At 53.8% G+C, this 18569-nt stretch overlaps 1 long non-coding RNA gene across 1 annotated transcript; it reads left to right on the top strand.

Moving 5' to 3' along the window:
• The first annotated feature begins 5289 nt into the window (after nt 1-5289).
• Nucleotides 5290-7120, top strand: LOC140724402 (uncharacterized). Its single transcript, XR_012098124.1, has 3 exons — nt 5290-5344; nt 5736-5800; nt 6753-7120. It is a non-coding gene; the product is annotated as an uncharacterized lncRNA (long non-coding RNA).
• The last annotated feature ends 11449 nt before the right edge of the window (nt 7121-18569 follow it).

Genomic DNA, 18569 nt, shown 5'->3' with positions numbered 1-18569 from the left:
GTGATGGGATGTTGAGAAGGGAGTTTCACTCAGTGTGAGACCCAGGGAGTGTGTGATGGGACGGTGTGGAGGGAGATTCACTATGTGTCTTGAACCTGGGAGTGTGTGATGGGACGGTATGGAGGGAGATTCACTCAGTGTATGACCCGGGGAGTGTGTGATGGGACGGTCTGGAGGGAGATTCACTCTGTGTCTGACCCCGGGAGTGTGTGCTGTGATGGTGTGGAGGTGGATTCACTCTGGGTCTGACCCCGGGAAAGTGAGGGGAAGGTGTTGAGGGAGATTCACTCTGTTTCTGACCCTGGAAATGCGTGATGGGATGTTGAGAAGTGAGATTCACTCAGTGTGAGTCCCAGGGAGTGTGTGATGGGACAGTGCGGAGGGAGATTCACTCTGTGACTGACCGTGGTAGTGTGTGATGGGACCGGGTGGAGGTAGATTCACTCTGTGTCTTGAACCTGGGAGTGTGTGATGGGACGGTATGGAGGGAGATTCACTCAGTGTATGACCCGGGGAGTGTGCGATGGGACGGTCTGGAGGGAGATTCACTCTGAGTCTGACCCCGGAGATGTGTGATGGGACGGTGCGGAGGGAGAATCACTCTGTGTCTGACCCCGGGAGTGTGTGATGGGACGGTGAGGAGGGATTTTCACTCTGTGGCTGATCCCGGGAGTGTGTGAATGGACGGTGTCGAGGGAGATTCACTCTGTGTCTGACCCCGGGAGTGTGTGATGAGACGACGCGGTGTGAGATTCACTCTGGGTCTGACCCCGGGAGTGTGTGCTGTAATGTTGTGCAGGTGGATTCACTCTGTGTCTGACCCCGGAAAAGTGAGGGGAAGTTGTTGAGGGAGATTCACTCTGTGTCAGAACACGGCAGTGTGTGATGTGACGTTGAGGAGGGAGATTCACTCTGTGTCTGACCCCAGGAGTGTGTGATCGGACGGTGTGGAGGGAGATTCACTCTGTGTCTGACCCTGGAAATGCGTGATGGGATGTTGAGAAGGGAGATTCACTCAGTGTGAGACCCAGGGAGTGTGTGATGGGACGGTGTGGAGGGAGTTTCAATCTGTGTCTGACCCATGGTGTGTGTCATGGGACGGTGTGGAGGGAGATTCACTCTATGTTTGACCCCGGGAGTGTGTGTTTGGACGGTGTGGAGGGAGATTCACTCTGTGTCTGACCCCGGGAGTGTGTGCTGTGATGGTGTGGAGGTGGATTCACTCTGGGTCTGACCCCGGGAAAGTGAGGGGAAGGTGCTGAGGGAGATTCACTCTGTGTCAGAACACGGCAGTGTGTGATGGGACTGTACGGAGGGAGATTCACTCTGTTTCTGACCCCGGAAATGCGTGATGGGATGTTGAGAAGTGAGATTCACCCAGTGTGAGACCCAGGGAGTGTGTGATGGGACGGTATGGAGGAAGATTCACTCAGAGTATGACCCGGGGAGTGTGTGATGGGACCGTTTGGAGGGAGATTCACTCTGAGTCTGACCCCGGGAAAGTGTGTTTAGACGGTGTGGAGGGAGATTCACTCTGTGTCTGACCCCGGGAGTGTGTGATGAGACGGTGCGTTGTGAGATTCTCTGTGTGTCTGACCCCGGAATTGTGTGATGGGACGGTGCGGAGGGAGAATCACTCTGTGTCTGACCCCGGGAGTGTGTGATGGGACTGTGCGGAGGGAGATCCACTCTGTGTCTGACCCCAGGGGTGTGTGAGGGGACGGTGCGGAGGGAGATTCACTCTGTGGCTGACCCCGGGAGTGTGTGATGGGACGGTGTGGAGGGAGATTCACTCTGTGTCTGACCCTGGAAATGCGTGATGGGATGTTGAGAAGGGAGATTCACTCAGTGTGAGACCCAGGGGGTGTGTGATGGGACGGTGTGGAGGGAGATTCACTCTGTGACTGACACATGGTGTCTGTGATGGGACGGTTTTGAGGGAGATTCACTCTGTGTCTGACCCCGGCAGTGCGTGATGGAATGTTTGAGAAGGGAGATTCACTCTGTGTCTGACCCGGGGAGTGTGTGATGGGACGGTCTGGAGGGAGATTCACTCTGTGTCTGACCCCAGGAGTGTGTGATGGGACGGTGCGGAGGGAGATTCACTCTGTGGCTGACCCCGTGAGTGTGTGATGGGACGGTGTCGATGGAGATTCACTCTATGTTTGACCCCGGAAGTGTGTGTTTGGACGGTGTGGAGGGAGATTCACTCTGTGTCTGACCCCGGGAGTGTGTGATGAGACGATGCGGTGTGAGATTCACTCTGTGTCTGACCCCGGGAGTGTGTGCTGTGATGGTGTGGAGGTAGATTCACTCTTGGTCTGACCCCGGGAAAGTGAGGGGAAGGTGATGAGGGAGATTCACTCTGTGTCAGAACACGGCAGTGTGTGATGGGACTGTGCGGAGGGAGATTCACTCTGTGTCTGACCCTGGAAATGCGTGATGGGATGTTGAGAAGTGAGATTCACCCAGTGTGAGACCCAGGGAGTGTGTGATGGGACGGTGTGGAGGGATATTCACTCTGTGTCTGACCCTGGGAGTGTGTGATGGGATGTTGGGAAGGGAGATTCACTCAGTGTGACACCCAGGGAGTGTGTGATGGGACAGTGTGGAGGGAGATTCACTCTGTGTCTGACCCTGGGAGTGTGTGATTGGACAGGGTGGAGGGAGATTCACTCTGTGTCTTGAACCTGGCAGTGTGTGATGGGACGGTATGGAGGGAGATTCCCTCTGAGCCTGACCCCGGGAATGTGTGTTTAGACGGTGTGGAGGGAGATTCAATCTGTGTCTGACCCCGGGAGTGTGTGATGAGACGGTGCGGTGTGAGATTCTCTGTGTGTCTGACCCCGGAATTGTGTGATGGGACGGTGCGGAGGGAGAATCACTCTGTGTCTGACCCCGGGAGTGTGTGATGGGACGGTGAGGAGGGAGATTAACTCTGTGTCTGACCACAGGAGTGTGTGATGGGACAGTGTGGAGGGAGATTCACTCTGTGTCTGACCCCGGGAGTGCGTGATGGGATTTTGAGAAGGGAGATTCACTCTGTGTCTGACCCTGGGAGTGTGTGATGGGACGGGGTGGAGGGAGATTCACTCTGTGTCTTGACCCTGGGAGTGTGTGATGGGACAGTATGGAGGGATATTCACTCAGTGTGTGACCCGGGGAGTGTGTGATGGGACGGTGTCGAGGGAGATTCACGTTATGTCTGACCCCTGGAGTGTGTGTTTAGACGGTGTGGAGGGAGATTCACTCTCTGTCTGGCCCCGGGGGTGTGTGATGAGACGGTGCGGTGTGAGATTCACTCTGTGTCTGACCCCGGAATTGTGTGATGGGACGGTGCGGAGGGAGAATCACTCTATGTCTGACCCCGGGAGTGCGTGATGGGATGTTGAGAAGGGAGATTCACTCTGTGTCTGACCCGGGGAGTGTGTGATGGGACGGTCTGGAGGGAGATTCACTCTGAGTCTGACCCCGGCAATGTGTGATATGACGGTGAGGAGGGAGATTCACTCAGTGTCTGACCCCAGTAGTGTGTGATGGGACGGTGCGGAGCGAGATTCACTCTGTGGCTGACCCAGGGAGTGTGTGATGGGACGGTGTCGAGGGAGATTCACTCTATGTCTGACCCCGGGAGTGTGTGTTTGGACGGTGTGGAGGGAGATTCACTCTGTGTCTCACCCAGGGAGTGTGTGATGAGACGATGCGGTGTGAGATTCATTCTGTGTCTGACCCCGGGAGTGTGTGCTGTGATGGTGTGGAGGGAGATTCACTCTGTGTCTGACCCCGGGAGTTTGTGCTGTGATGGTGCGGCGGGAGTAACACCCAGAATCGGACCCCGGAAGAGTGTGATGGGACGTTGTGGAGGGAGCATCACTCTGTGTCTGACCCCGGGAGTGTTTTATGGGATAGTGTGGAGGGAGTTTATCTCTGTGTCTAGCCCCGGGAGTGTGTGATGAGACGGTGCGGCGGGAGTAACACCCAGAATCGGACCCCGGAAGCGTGTGACAGGACGGTGTGCAGGAAACCTCACTCAACGTCTGACCGCTGGAATGTGTGATGAGGCTATGGAGTGAGTGGAGGGAGTTTCACTTTGTATCTGATTCCGGGAGTGTGTGGTGAGACGGCGCGGATCGTGCACACTGTGTTTGACCCTGCGCCTTTTTCATGGGAGAGTGAGAAAGAGCTTCACTCCGTGTTATTCTCCGGGTGTCAGTAATCGGATCGTGCTAAAAGAGCTACACTGTGTCTGATCCCTGGATTGTGCGATTGGACACTGTAACAACATCTTAGCTCTGTTTCTCACTCCATGAATGTGTGATAGGACGGTGCGGAGGGAGCTTCACTCTTTGTCTGTCCGCAAGAGCGTGATCAGTGTGAGATTTGACAGTAACCAGCGTGCAGTCTGAACCCATGTGTGTGTGATGGAGCCTTGGGAGGGAGGGAGGGAGAGAGGGAGAGAGAGAGAGAGGGAGGGAGGGAGAGAGGGAGAGAGAGAGAGAGAGAGAGAGAGAGAGAGAGAGAGAGAGAGAGAGAGAGAGAGAGAGAGAGAGAGAGAGAGAGAGAGAGAGAGAGAGAGAGAGAGAGAGACTGATTCCCTCTGTGTCTGATACCGCGGGTGCGCGATAGGAGAGTTTGGAGGGAACTTAATACTGGATCCAAACCAGAGACTGTTGGGACGGTGTGGAGGGAGCATGGCTCTGTTTCTGACATACCGGGTGTGTGATGACTTGCTGCGGAGCGAGCATCACTTCGTGTTTTGACTCCGTGAGTGTATCGGGGAGGGGGTAGAGGTAGCCTCAATCTGTGCCTGACAGGAGAGTCTGTGATGGTTGATGTAGAGGGAACTTCACTCTGTGCCTGATCCTGTGAATCTGTGACGGGACATTGTGCAGGAAACTTCATTCTGTGTCTCTCCCCGGGCGTGTGCGATAGGACAGCGTGGCAATGGATTCACTCTGTGTCTTGAGTCCGGGTGTGTATGATGGATAGTGTGGGGAGAAATTCACCGTGCCTGAACCTGTGAATGTGCGATGGGACGATATTGGGGGCGGAAAAAATTCTCTTTGTGCCTGAACTCAGGTGAACGTGGTGGGACCGCATGGCGTGAAATTCACTATGTGCGTCACCCTGGGTGTGTTTTATAGGAAAGTATGCAGGTAGATTCACTCTGTGTCTCATTCTTCCTTGTTCGTGATTTCCAGAGCAAAACTGTTCCGAGAATTGGATCACGAATAATAACCGGTGTTATTACGTCTCCGCGTTTCAAACAAATTTCTCCAGAGCGATACAAGAATGTTCAAACCGTGATTCAAGGCTGCTAGAAATCAATTCAAGGGATGAAGCGGTATGTGCCACAGCACGGGAAGATCCCACAGTATCACAGGAATCATCACACGCTCGCGGATTCAGGCACAGATTGAACACACAACATACAACTCCCAACACACACTCACGGGGTCTGACACAGAGTGAATCTCCCTCCACATCATCCCTTCACACACACCCGGGGTCAGACACAGAGTGAATCTCCCTCCACATCATCCCTTCACACACTCCCGGGGTCAGACACAGAGTGAATCTCCCTCCACTGCGTCCCATTACACACTCCCGGGGTCAGGCACAGACTGAAGCTCCCTCCATACCGCCCCATCACAGATACCTCTTGTAATCATCTGAGAGAAGTTCTGTACTTGTTTTCGATTCTTGGCATTAATCAAATACATTTAATTTCCCAGAGCTTTATATCCCACAATCTTGTGTACAGAAACCTTGAGTACTGGATTGGAAAATGCGAAGACGGGTGAGATTTGAACTGATCTGTGGGGTGAGAGTTGGGTATTGAGATAGTCCTGACGTGATTAAAATAGGATTCTTTTACGGACTGAAGTAGTTTTGTGGGAAAAGGGGGGGACATTGGGATTTGTTTGTAGACTGTACGTGGATAGGGGGTAGGTTGATCCAGCGGGAACATTTTGGCGCCGACACGTGTCTGCCGGGGAAGGACAGGGCAGTGGGAATATTTCGGAAACGAGCAAGGGGCTGTGGGGGGAGATCAGTCCGCCCGGATTATTTTGGTACTGGCCCATGTCGGTCAGGAGAGCGCGGTGCAGTGGGATTAGTTTGGAGACAATCGCCGGGTTATGAGGTGAGGGATCCTCAGCCGGATTAAATTGGTGAATGACACAGATCTGAGGGGCGAGAGTAGGGCAACGGTTAGTTTGGAGACCGATAAAGTGCGCTGGGCAAACAGTGGGTTAAGGTGATGAGTTCGGAGGTAGTTGCTGGGCTGTGAGGAGAGGAAGGAACAATGTGATTCGTTTGCTAAATTACATGGATCTGACGGAACAGAGCTGGGCAGCGGGATTAGACGGTGGGAGAGTGGGGTTTGTTCGGAGATTGAAACAGATCAGAGTGGAGAGGGTGGGACTGTTCGATTCGTAATGGGACTGACTGAGGACTGTGGTGAGGAAGCGGTTCGGTGGGATTAGTTTGGGGGATACGGGGCTGTGGGGAGACATTGGGTCAGTGCCTTAGTTGCGTAAGACATTGTGGGTAGGCATTGGGACCGTGGTATCTGTGTGGGTACCGGCACCGGGCCGTGGGGGAGAGTGGTTGCATGGGATGAGTTTGGGGACTGACATAGACTGTTAGGAGAGAACAAAATCATGGGATTAGCTTGGGGACGGTCTCGACTCGGGTTCTCTGCTGGAGCTGTTTTGTCTGTGTTGAAATTGTTTATCCCTCTTGAATAGGAATGTGAGCTTCGGTCTCCTGTACAAGGGGTCCTCTGGAACGCCCCCCTGCAGTCAGTGTGATCTGACTTTAGTCAGAAGGATTTACCCTTGCGATCTTGATCAGCGTTTCATCTGCGAGAAGTCGGCACCTCTGATCCCGCAAGTTCCTGAAAAGATCCAGGGTCTTTGTCAACAGCCAATGGAGGCGACGTGAATCAAATGACTATCCCCAGTCTCCCCTTCACTCTCACTCCCCGATCATTCCAGATTCCCTGCCCACCCTCTCTGCCCTTCCCTGCTACTCAAATTCCTCTACTTATCGCAACCATATTGTCCCCACCAGACACCGTCAAGCCTCTCTCCCTGTCTATCCCCTTCTTTCCCGCCATTCCCCAATCCTGCTCTTTCTGCTCCATCTACCTATCTTATTATTACCTCGAACTTTCTCCGCCTCTTCGCTCTCTTCCCTCTTTCACTCTCTTCCCTCACCGTTCTCTCTAAACACTCCGTCTCCCTGATATCTCTCCCTTTCTGCTTTCCATCCAGTCTCGCCTCAGTCCTGCGCCGTCAGTGCCAGTGCGGCCGATTTCAATCAAGTGACTACCCCTCTATTTCCACATTCTCTCTTCATCAACTATTACTCCTCCATCCTCTCAAACTCCATCCTCACCGTCTCTGTCCCTTCTCCTATCCCATTCTCCATCAGTGCTCGCATCCCCATTCTCCCCGCTACACACCGACAAACCTCTGTCCCCATTGATCTCCTGCTTTGTGGCCATTTCCAACCCGTGCCGTTCTCCTCCACCCGATACTGCCTCGCCCTTTCTCCGCCGGCTCTTTGTCCTCTCCCTATGCCAACCCTTTCCCACTTTTTGCTCCCTCTCTACCCTCTTTCTTCCCCTCTATCTGCCTTCCCTCTCCGTTCTCTCTGTACTCTCAATGTTCATAATGTACTCATTCTCCTTTCCACTCACTATCACGTCAATCCTGTGCCGTCTGGTTCTCGATAACCCAACCCTGGGTGAACGTTTGTGCCTATTTCCTCTGTCTGTGCCTCTCTTGGGTTTATGGACTCTGTAAGGTTACAAAACTAATCCAGGGTATAAAGTCCCAAATTTCCTCCCTCTCTCCATAACCCTAAATTTCCTGCAATATCCCCGTTGAACTCCATGTAATTTTTTCCAGTTCAGTAGCATTTTTCCTAAAACATAAAGCCTCACCGACGTCTTGTACCACTGCAACGTTATCTCCCGACTCCTGTGCTCAGTGTCCTGACGGGTGAAGGCCAGCATGCCAAGTGTCCTGTCTTATCGAATATTTTACACCAGAATCGCTATTTGATTTTTGACCTGAAATGTATACGGCATGCAAATTGTTCTTTAGCTTCATCAGTACGGCAGAAAGATGTAGAGCTAATGTAAATTACAAACATTAATAAACACCGCAAAACATGTCGAGTTGTGTGCTCGTGCGTTCAAAGATGTGATGGCGCAGGGTGAGAAGATGTTCCTGAATCGTAGTGTGTGGGTGTTCAGTCTCCTGCGACTCCTCCCTGATGGTAGTAACGAGCAGAGAGCTTCTCCCGGGTGGGGAGAGTACTCAGTGATGGATGCCGCCTTCCCGAGGCATCGCCTCTGGACAATGTCCGCGATGGTGGGGAGGGGTGTGACCGTCAGAGTGGCGGCTGAGGCTGGAACCCTCTGTAGCCCGTTACTATTCTGTGCGTTGCAGCATCCACACCAGGCGGCGATGCGGCTCGTCAGAAAGTTCCCTACCGAACGTCCATCGAATTTTCCTCATCTTCACTGAGAGAGCACATCCCCTCAAACTCCTAAAGCTGTGATCCCTTCTGACCAGAGACAGCTGTGGATGGTGTTGAACCCAAATGCAGTGTCAGGTCTGGAATTAATTCAGACTCAGACTCGAAGTGAACAAGACGGCACCAACCCAAACCAAAGCCGAAATCTCAAGCAGTCGTACTGGAGACGGGACTCTTACGGTTGAGCGCTGAGTGCTCGGCTACAGTGCTTTAACTATAGACTGTCCATAAGAAAATGTGGCAATGAACAATTATATCTCTGAATCTTTAGATGAAAAGTGACAGTTAAATATACTCTAGGAAATGGACGTGCGGAAACATGACGCCTTCTTTGTGTTTGCGTGAACGTGTGGGGCCACAATAGACCCTCTGAGTTGCTGACACACAGTAACCGAGGAACTTCAATTAAACCCACACGACACAGGAGGAGAATTAGGACATCGAGTCTGCTGGTCGTTTCATAGCTAATCCATAGTCCTCTTGGTTCCAAACTCGCGCCTTCATTCCTGCAATAATGAAGTTTTTTTTTTCAATCTGTCTCTTAAATATACAGAATGGCTGGTAGCCCACTCCTTCCTGCGGCGTGGAATTCCGCAGAATCAGCACGGACTGGCGAAGGAAATTCCTTATTATCCACTTTTTAAAAGATATCTCTACATTCTCCAGCTGCTTCTTCTGATCCTAGATCCATTCTCTTCACGCCAACTCTGTCATGATCTTTCACAGTCTGAAATCTTTCAATATGCACCCTTCATTATTCATTATTCAGAATTCCCGCGAGTAGAGGCCCATAACCATCAAACGTTCTTCATATGACAAGCAATTTATTTCGGGAACCTCCTCTGAAACCTTTCAAATATAATCACATGCTTTGTTCGATAATGGATATCAACTTGCTCACAATTCATCAAACGTGGCCTCACAGTTCCTTATTTTGCCTTAGAATTATTGGTATCCTTGCTTGGAAACTGAGGTGTGATGAGGTGGATATACTGGGTGGAGGTTAGATCCAATGTGCAGTTCACAGGAAACTGGGTGACAGTCAGAAGGATGAAAGTGGTTTAACAGACAGGCCCAGGTTAGAGTGCCCCTGTAGCCAACCCTTTCACTAACAGGTCTACCACGTTGTATACTTTTGGATGGGGGAGGTGTCAAATGACCAAGTAGAGGGAAGTATCTCTGGCACGGCACGGGTCTCTGGCACGGGTTTTGTCTCTGTGGTTCAGAAGGGAAGGGGGAGGGCCAGATGAGGCGAGCTGTGGGAGAGGGGATTAGTTGTTATGGGAATTATAAAAGGGTTCTGTTTGCGATTGAGAGATTCCTGGATGGTATTTTGCCTCCCGAGTGTCAGGAACACTGCCATTCTGAGCCGGTCCTCAGCAATCGTAAGTGGGAGGGTGAGCAGGCGAAGTTCGATATGTGCTGGTGTGGCCAGAAATAGGAAGACAATACTGATGATCACGTGGCTAAGGTGTCGTAGGATGAGTGAGGGCTTCTGATAGTTGGATCATTGGTTCTCTTCCAAGGAAGGTGCGAACGGTGTATAAGGCCTATTTCAATACAAGCAAGTTTACTTTTCATTCAGTCTGACATGAATAGCCATAAATGCCATAAATCCAGTACCTAGCTGCAAAAACACATATAATACATAAGTCTTAAAATAGGCCACAACGCAGCTTGAATACCGGGGTCCACTGAATGCGACCGAAATCTGGATTCGATACCAACAAAGGTTGTCTTCTGCCGAGCGAACACCAGGGGGCGGCACATACGACAGTCCGGAGACCACGTCACACCGCCCCCACGTTGTGCAGCCCCTTCCTTTACACCGCCAAGAGGAAATTTCACCGTTTCCACCTGGACTGGACTGGAACTGATATTCTAGCGTGAAATTCTGTCATTAAAGATGAGGAGGGGTGGGAATTGAACCAGAGATGCAGGTTATGAAAAACTGAATGTCAAAACAGATTTTGCAGTGGTTTTTGGGGCAGATGTTGTTGAGACCACAGACAAAGTGAAGAAGCAAAAGGTTGAGCCTGCTGGGACTCATGTTCTGAGCTGCCTCTGTTTCAATGCCGGAAGTATTGTACGAAAAACCGATGGGCTCAGGGAAGTGGTCATCGGCTGAAATCATGATATTGTGGCGACCCAATTACTAGCACACTCGAACCGGCTGACAATTAGCCAGAGCCAGAGACAAAGATACATAGCCTCAGGGAGTTTCAGTTACGTGCCTCTCCAAGTTTCGAGTGGGGGGAGACAGGCTTTTAAGCAAGACTGTGTTTGTGAAATAAACTTATTCCGTGGTTGCAGTTTACCGACTCCGTGTAGTAATTTCAGCGCTGCGCGTAGCACATCGCTACAATTGGTGACCCCGACGGTCCAAACGTTTTTGGACTGGAGATGAACGACGCCGCATCTGTTCATGCGGTTTCCTTGAAGCTGCCAAGCTTCTGGACGCTACAACCTCACCTATGGTTTCAGCAAGCAGAAGCCCAATTCCATGTTCGGCAAATAACCTCAGAGGACACCCGTTACTACTACGTGGTGAGCTCCCTCGACCAGGACACAGCGGCCCAGGTCGCAGAGTTCGTACAGTCTCCCCCGGCAGACTGCAAGTACACGGAATTCAAAGCCCTGCTCGTACGGACTTTCGGGCTCTCCCGCCGCGAGCGAGCTGCCCGCTTACTGCACCTGGATGGCTTGGGAGACAGGCCTCCATCGGCTTTGATGAATGAGATGTTGTCTCTGGCCGACGGACACACGCCCTGCCTCATGTTTGAGCAGGCATTCCTGGAGCAGCTGCCCGAGGACATACGCCTGCTGCTGTCCGACGCGGATTTCAGCGACCCCGGAAGGTGGCAGCCCGGGCGGACGCGCTGTGGAACGCCAAGAAGGTGAGTGGGGCGCCCATCGCACAGATCACCCGGCCACGCTCCCAGCAGCAAACCAGTCCAGGCTCGGCCGCAGAGCCCGCTAAACCCAGAGGCCGGGTTGTGGAGCCCAACGAACACTGGTGTTTCTACCACCAGCGGTGGGGCGCAGATGCCCGCCGCTGTCGCCCGCCCTGCCAATTCCACGGGAAACGCCAGGGCCAGCCGTCGCTGATGGCTACGACGGCTGGCCTTCGGGATAGCCTCCTGTATGTCTGGGACAAACAGTCGGGACGCCGGTTTTTGGTCGACACCGGTGCCGAGATCAGCGTCTTACCTCCGACGAGTTACGACACCCGCAGCAGGGCGCCGGGTCCCCCCCTGCGGGCCGCGAACGGCAGCACAATAAGGACTTATGGCACCCGTACGGTGCAGCTACGGCTCGACTCCAGCAAGTTTACGTGGGACTTCACACTGGCCGCCGTAGCCCAACCGCTTCTGGGTGCGGATTTCTTGCGGGCTCACAGCCTACTGGTCGACCTGCCCAGGAAGAGACTGGTTCACGCCGAGACCTTTCAGACATTCCCCCTGGGTGCAGCCCAGTTGCCGGCCCCTCACCTCGGCTCCATCACGCTGTCCGGCAACGACTTCACCAGAGTCCTGGCGGATTTCCCATCGGTTCTGGCACCGCAGTTCACGGCAGCCATGCCCCGACACGGCGTACAGCACCACATCCCGACCCAGGGACCACCCCTCCACGCCCGTGCTCGAAGGCTTCCCCCGGACACGCTCCGACTGGCGAAGGAGGAGTTCAAGAGGATGGAGGAATTGGGGATCATCCGGTGGTCCGACAGCCCATGGGCCTCCCCCCTGCACATGGTTCCCAAAGCAACAGGGGGCTGGAGACCATGCGGCGACTACCGCAGGCTGAACGAGGCTACAACACCGGACCGCTACCCTGTGCCGCACATTCAGGACTTTGCAGCAAACCTGCACGGCGCACGGATCTTCTCCAAGGTAGACCTCGTCCGGGGATACCATCAAATCCCGATGCATCCAGACGATGTCCCCAAAACGGTACTCATCACCCCTTTCGGCCTTTTCGAGTTCCTCCGCATGCCGTTCGGCCTGAAGAATGCCTCACAGGTTTGTGAGGCCACAAACCAGGCACGCCCGGGATCCGCTTCAGTTTGCGTATAAGGAGAAGGTGGGAGTGGAGGATGCTATCACGTATTTGCTGCACAAATCACTCTCTCACCTAGATGGGGTCAGTTGTGCTGTGAGGACTACATTCCTTGACTTCTCTAGTGCCTTTAACACCATCCAGCCCAAGATCTTAAAGCACAAACTAACGGAGATGGGAGTAGACTCTCACATGGTGGATTGGATAGTGGACTACTTGACAGATAGACCTCAGTATGTGCGGTTGGGAGACTGTAGGTCTGACACGGTGGTCAGCAGCACAGGAGCGCCACAGGGAACCGTACTCTCTCCGGTCCTGTTCACCCTGTACACATCAGACTTCCAATATAACTCGGAGTCCTGCCATGTGCAGAAGTTCGCTGATGACACGGCCATAGTGGGGTGTGTCAGGAATGGACAGGAGGAGGAGTATAGGAAACTGATACAGGACTTTGTGATATGGTGCAACTCAAACTACCTGCGTCTCAATATCACCAAGACCAAGGAGATGGTGGTGGACTTTAGGAGATCTAGGCCTCATATGGAGCCAGTGATCATTAATGGAGAATGTGTGGAGCAGGTTAAGACCTACAAGTATCTGGGAGTACAGTTAGACGAGAAGCTAGACTGGACTGCCAATACAGATGCCTTGTGCAGGAAGGCACAGAGTCGACTGTACTTCCTTAGAAGGTTGGCGTCATTCAATGTCTGTAGTGAGATGCTGAAGATGTTCTATAGGTCAGTTGTTGAGAGCGCCCTCTTCTTTGTGGTGGCGTGTTGGGGAGGAAGCATTAAGAAGAAGGACGCCTCACGTCTTAATAAGCTGGTAAGGAGGGCGGGCTCTGTCGTGGGCAAAGTACTGGAGAGTTTAACATCGGTAGCTGAGCGAAGGGCGCTGAGTAGGCTACGGTCAATTATGGAAAACCCTGAACATCCTCTACATAGCACCATCCAGAGACAGAGAAGCAGTTTCAGTGACAGGTTACTATCGATGCAATGCTCCTCAGACAGGATGAAGAGGTCAATACTCCCCAATGCCATTAGGCTTTACAATTCAACTGCCAGGACTTAAGACATTTTTTTTTTAAAGCTATTATTAATGCTTTTGAGTTAGTGATTTAGATGCATATCATATTATTACTGAGTTAAGTACTGTATGTAATTAGTTTTTGCTACAACAAGTGTATGGGACATTGGAAAAAAATGTTGAATTTCCCCATGGGGATGAATAAAGTATCTATCTATCTATCTAGACGTTTCAGCGGTTAATGGACGCGCTGGGACGTGACCTGGACTTCGCATTCATCTATTTGGACGACATCCTCATAGCCAGCAGCAGTCGTCAGGAGCATCTGTCCCACCTCCGTCAACTCTATGCCCGACTGAGTGAATAAGGCCTGACAATCAAACCGGCCAAATGCCAGTTTGGGCTCGACACCATCGACTTCCTGGTCCACAGGATTACTAAGGACGGGGCAACCCCTCTGCCCGCTAAGGTAGATGCGGTCCGCCATTTCCCCCGACCCAACAAAATCAAAGGCCTTCAGGAATTCGTAGGTATGGTCAATTTCTACCACCGCCTCCTCCCTTCAGCTGCCCGGATCATGCGCCCCCGTTCGCCTTGCTGTCCGGTCCGGGCAAGGACATTACCTGGGACGAGGAGTCCGCCGCCGCTTTCATTCAAACGAAGGAAGCCTTGGCGAACGCCGCGATGCTAGTGCACCCCAGAATGGACGTCCCTACCGCCCTCACAGTGGACGCATCTAACATGGCAGTCGGTGGGGTACTGGAGCAGCTCATCGCGGGCCGCTGGCAACCCCTGGCGTTTTTAAGCAAACACCTGCGGCCACCCGAGCTCAAATACAGTGCTTTCGACCGGGAACTGTTGGCGCTATACCTGGCAATCCGGCATTTCAGGTACTTCTTAGAAGGTAGGCCCTTCACCGCGTTCACGGACCACAAACCGCTTACCTTTAGTTCACGAAGGTGTCCGATCCCTGGTCGTCCCGCCGGCAGCGCCATCGTTCCTACATCTCTGAATACACGACGGACGTCCGGCACGTCTCGGGTAAGGACAATGTCGTGGCGGATGCGCTCTCTCGCCCTAACATTCACGCCCTTTCCCAAGGGGTAGACTTTGAGGCGCTGGCAGAGAGCAGGCAGATGAGGAGATCCCGAGTTACAGAACCGCAGTCTCCGGTTTGCAGCTCCAGGACCTCCCCGTAGGCCCAGGTGAGAGGACACTACTCTGTGACGTCACCACCGGCCAGCCCCGTCCCGTCGTCCCGGCACCTTGGCGGCGACGTGTTTTCGACTCCATTCATAACTTGGCGCACCCCTCGGTCTCCAGCAGGTTCGTTTGGCACGGACTCCGCAAGCAGGTCAGTGAATGGGCCAGAACGTGCATGCACTGCCAGACGGCCAAGGTGCAGCGGCACACCAAGGCCCCGCCGCAGCAGTTCCACCCCACCCACCGGCGTTTCGACCACATTCATGTGGAAATCGTGGGCCCCCTGCCAGTGTCGCGCGGAGCGCGGCACCTCCTGACTACCGTGGACCGGTTCACAAGATGGCCAGAGGCGATCCCGCTCACCGACACCACCTCCGAATCTTGCGCCCGGGCACTGTTCGCCACCTGGGTGTCCCGCTTTGGTGTACCGGCCCACATTACCTCCGACAGAGGCGCCCAGTCCACCTCCAGCCTGTGGTCAGCGATGGCCAGCCTGTTGGGGACTCAGCTGCACCACACCACTGCCTACCACCCACAGTCGAACGGACTGGTGGAGCGTTTCCACCGCCACCTGAAGTCGGCTCTCATGGCCCGCCTGCGAGGAGCTAACTGGGCGGATGAGCTTCCCTGGTTCCTACTCGGCATCCGCACGGCGCCCAAAGACGGTCTGCACGCTCGTCGGCCGAGTTGGTGTACGGCGCACCCCTGGTCGTTCCCGGGGAGTTCATACCAGTCCCAAGGGGGCGAGAGGAAGAACCCGCGGCGGTCCTGGGCAGACTACGCGAGAGACTCGGTGCCCTGGCCCCCATACCCACTTCGCAGCATGGGCAGCACCCGACCTGCGTACCCAAAGACCTGCAAAACTGTAAGTTTGTGTTTGTACGCCGGGGCGGGCATCGGCCGCCGCTGCAACGGCCCTACGAGGGGCCGTTCACGGTGCTCAGGAACAACGGGTCCACGTTCGTGCTGGACGTTGGGGGGAGAGAGGAGGTTTTCACGGTGGACCGACTCAAACCGGCCCATGTGGACTTGGCGCAACCGGTCGAGTTTCCGGCACCGCGGCGCAGAGGCCGACCTCTCAAACAGGGCCCGGCCCAGACTGTGGACATTGGGGGGTGTATCGCCGGTTCTGTGGGGGGGGGGGGGCGGTTATGTGGCGACCCAATTACTAGCACACTCGAACCGGCTGACAATTAGCCAGAGTGCAGGCACAAAGGAGAAAGCCTGAGGGGGTTTCAGTACGTTCCAGTAGAGGCATCCTGTGGGTGAGCGAGTCTTTAAAGCAAGACTGTGAAGTTGGAATAAACTTTATCTCTGACTAAAGTTTACCGACTCCGTGTCGTTATTTTAGCGCTGCGTGTAGCACACCGCTACAATTAGATATTATCTCGCGGGCCAAAGATAATTCCACCGCGGGCCGGATTTGGCCTGCGGGCCTTGAGTTTGACATATATGCCTTACAGGATAACACGTCTCCGCAGCTATGGAGGGGGTGCAGAGGAGATTTACCAGGATGTTGCCTGGTTTGGAGAACAAATCATGTGAAGCAAGGTTAGCAGAGCTGGGACTTTTCTATTTGGAGCGTAGAAGAATGAGAGGGGACTTGATAGAGGTCTACAAGTTTATGAGAGGCATAGATAGGATGGATAGCCAGTACCCGTTTCCCAGGGCACCAATAGCAAACACCAGAGGGCATAGGCACAAAATTAAGGGAGGGAAGTTTAGGGGAGACATCGGGGGTAAAATTTTTACACAGAGGGCTGAGAGTGCCTGGAATGACTTGCCAGGGATGGTGATGGAGGCTAAAACATTAGGGGTATTTAAGAACGTCTTGGACAGGCACACGGATGAAAGAAAAACAGAGGGTTACGGGGTAGTACTTTTTTTAAAGGATTATATGGGTCGGCACAACATGGAGGGCTGAAGGGCCTGTACTGTTCTATGGTGTGTCAGTGGGAACATAATGGGACACGGGACTGTGGGGTAAGCGATTAGTTTGGGGACTGGCATAAGCCTGAGGGAGAGTGTGGGTCAGTGGGTGTATTCCGGAGGCTGACACAGGGCTGTGTTGGGGAAGTGGGAGATGTTGGGGTCTGCTACAGGTCAGTGGTGAGGGAGGGTGTCAGTGACTTTGGGGACTGACACAGGGCTGTGTTGGGGAAGTGGGAGATGTTGGGGTCTGCTACAGGTCAGTGGTGAGGGAGGGTGTCAGTGTCTTTGGGGAGTGACACAGGGCTGTGTTGGGGAAGTTGGAGATGTTGGGGTCTGCTACAGGTCAGTGGTGAGGGAGGGTGTCAGTGACTTTGGGGACTGACACAGGGCTGTGTTGGGGAAGTGGGAGATGTTGGGGTCTGCTACAGGTCAGTGGTGAGGGAGGGTGTCAGTGACTTTGGGGACTGACACAGGGCTGTGTTGGGGAAGTGGGAGATGTTGGGGTCTGCTACAGGTCAGTGGTGAGGGAGGGTGTCAGTGACTTTGGGGACTGACACAGGGCTGTGTTGGGGAAGTGGGAGATGTTGGGGTCTGCTACAGGTCAGTGGTGAGGGAGGGTGTCAGTGACTGGGGACTGACACGGGGCTGTGTTGGGGAAGTGGGAGATGTTGGGGTCTGCTACAGGTCAGTGGTGAGGGAGGGTGTCAGTGACTTTGGGGACTGACACGGGGCTGTGTTGGGGAAGTGGGAGATGTTGGGGTCTGCTACAGGTCAGTGGTGAGGGAGGGTGTCAGTGACTTTGGGGACTGACACAGGGCAGTCTGCTGGAATTGTCATTTGAGGTGGTTTTCCCCTCCTTGACGTAAAAGTGGCCTCTCTGGTCGTGTACGGGAAGAACGCTGGAGAGTTCGAATGCAAAGGATGTACATGGTACACTCATCTCTCCCGCTGCAGTCAGGTTCGCCATCGCTTCATCTGTGAGAAGCCTGCACCTGTGAGCCCGGATATTCCTGAAAAGGTCCGGGATCTCTATCAACAGCCCGTGGGTCCGACTCCAATCACATGACAACACCCTCGTTCTCCCCATCTCTCTCTCTCCGACTCTCACTAACCCATCCTCTCTGCCCCTCGTCCCTAACCTCCCTCCTGCTATCGCTCTCACTCGCCATCTTGCTTTCTCTTTACCCTCGTTCCTCTGAACTCTCTCTCTTTCTCATCCTCCACCCCTCCGACCTCCGCTGTTACATCCTCATTTTCCTTCCTCTCGCTACCTTGCCTCACTTTCCCCCAACTCTTCCCCCTTCCAGTCATTCTCTCTTCCCATTCTCTACTCCCTCTCGACCCCGCTCTCCCTTTTATCCAACCCCTCTCGCTCTCCCGCTCCCCTCTTCAGCTGCTTTCACCTCAATCACGTGCGCTGTTGCTCTTGATACCCCAGTCCTGGGGGAAATAAAGCGCACGCATTCGCCTGATCTGTGCCCCCCGCGTGCTTTCATCCGTCTCTGAAATGTCACAGAACAGATCCTCAACATTCCCGAGCTCTTTCCGTATCCCAGTCCCCCGAGTCCTGGCAAGTTCCTCGCCAATCTTCCCCCGCACTCCTCCCAGCTCGGGGGCATCTTTCCCCCAGCAGGGCGACCAGAACCGAACACCGAACTCCCAGCGCGGCCTCACCGACGTCTTGTACAACTGGGACGTGACCCCCCGACTCCCGTACTCAGTGTCCCGACTGACGGAGGCCGGCGTGTCGAATGTCCCATCCCCCTGTGTCGCATCTCTTCTGCCGGATTCACGGTCCG

Source organism: Hemitrygon akajei, unplaced genomic scaffold, assembly GCF_048418815.1.
Source record: "Hemitrygon akajei unplaced genomic scaffold, sHemAka1.3 Scf000205, whole genome shotgun sequence".
Classification (NCBI taxonomy): Eukaryota; Metazoa; Chordata; class Chondrichthyes; order Myliobatiformes; family Dasyatidae; genus Hemitrygon; species Hemitrygon akajei.
This window is presented reverse-complemented; position numbering and strand designations above follow the sequence as displayed.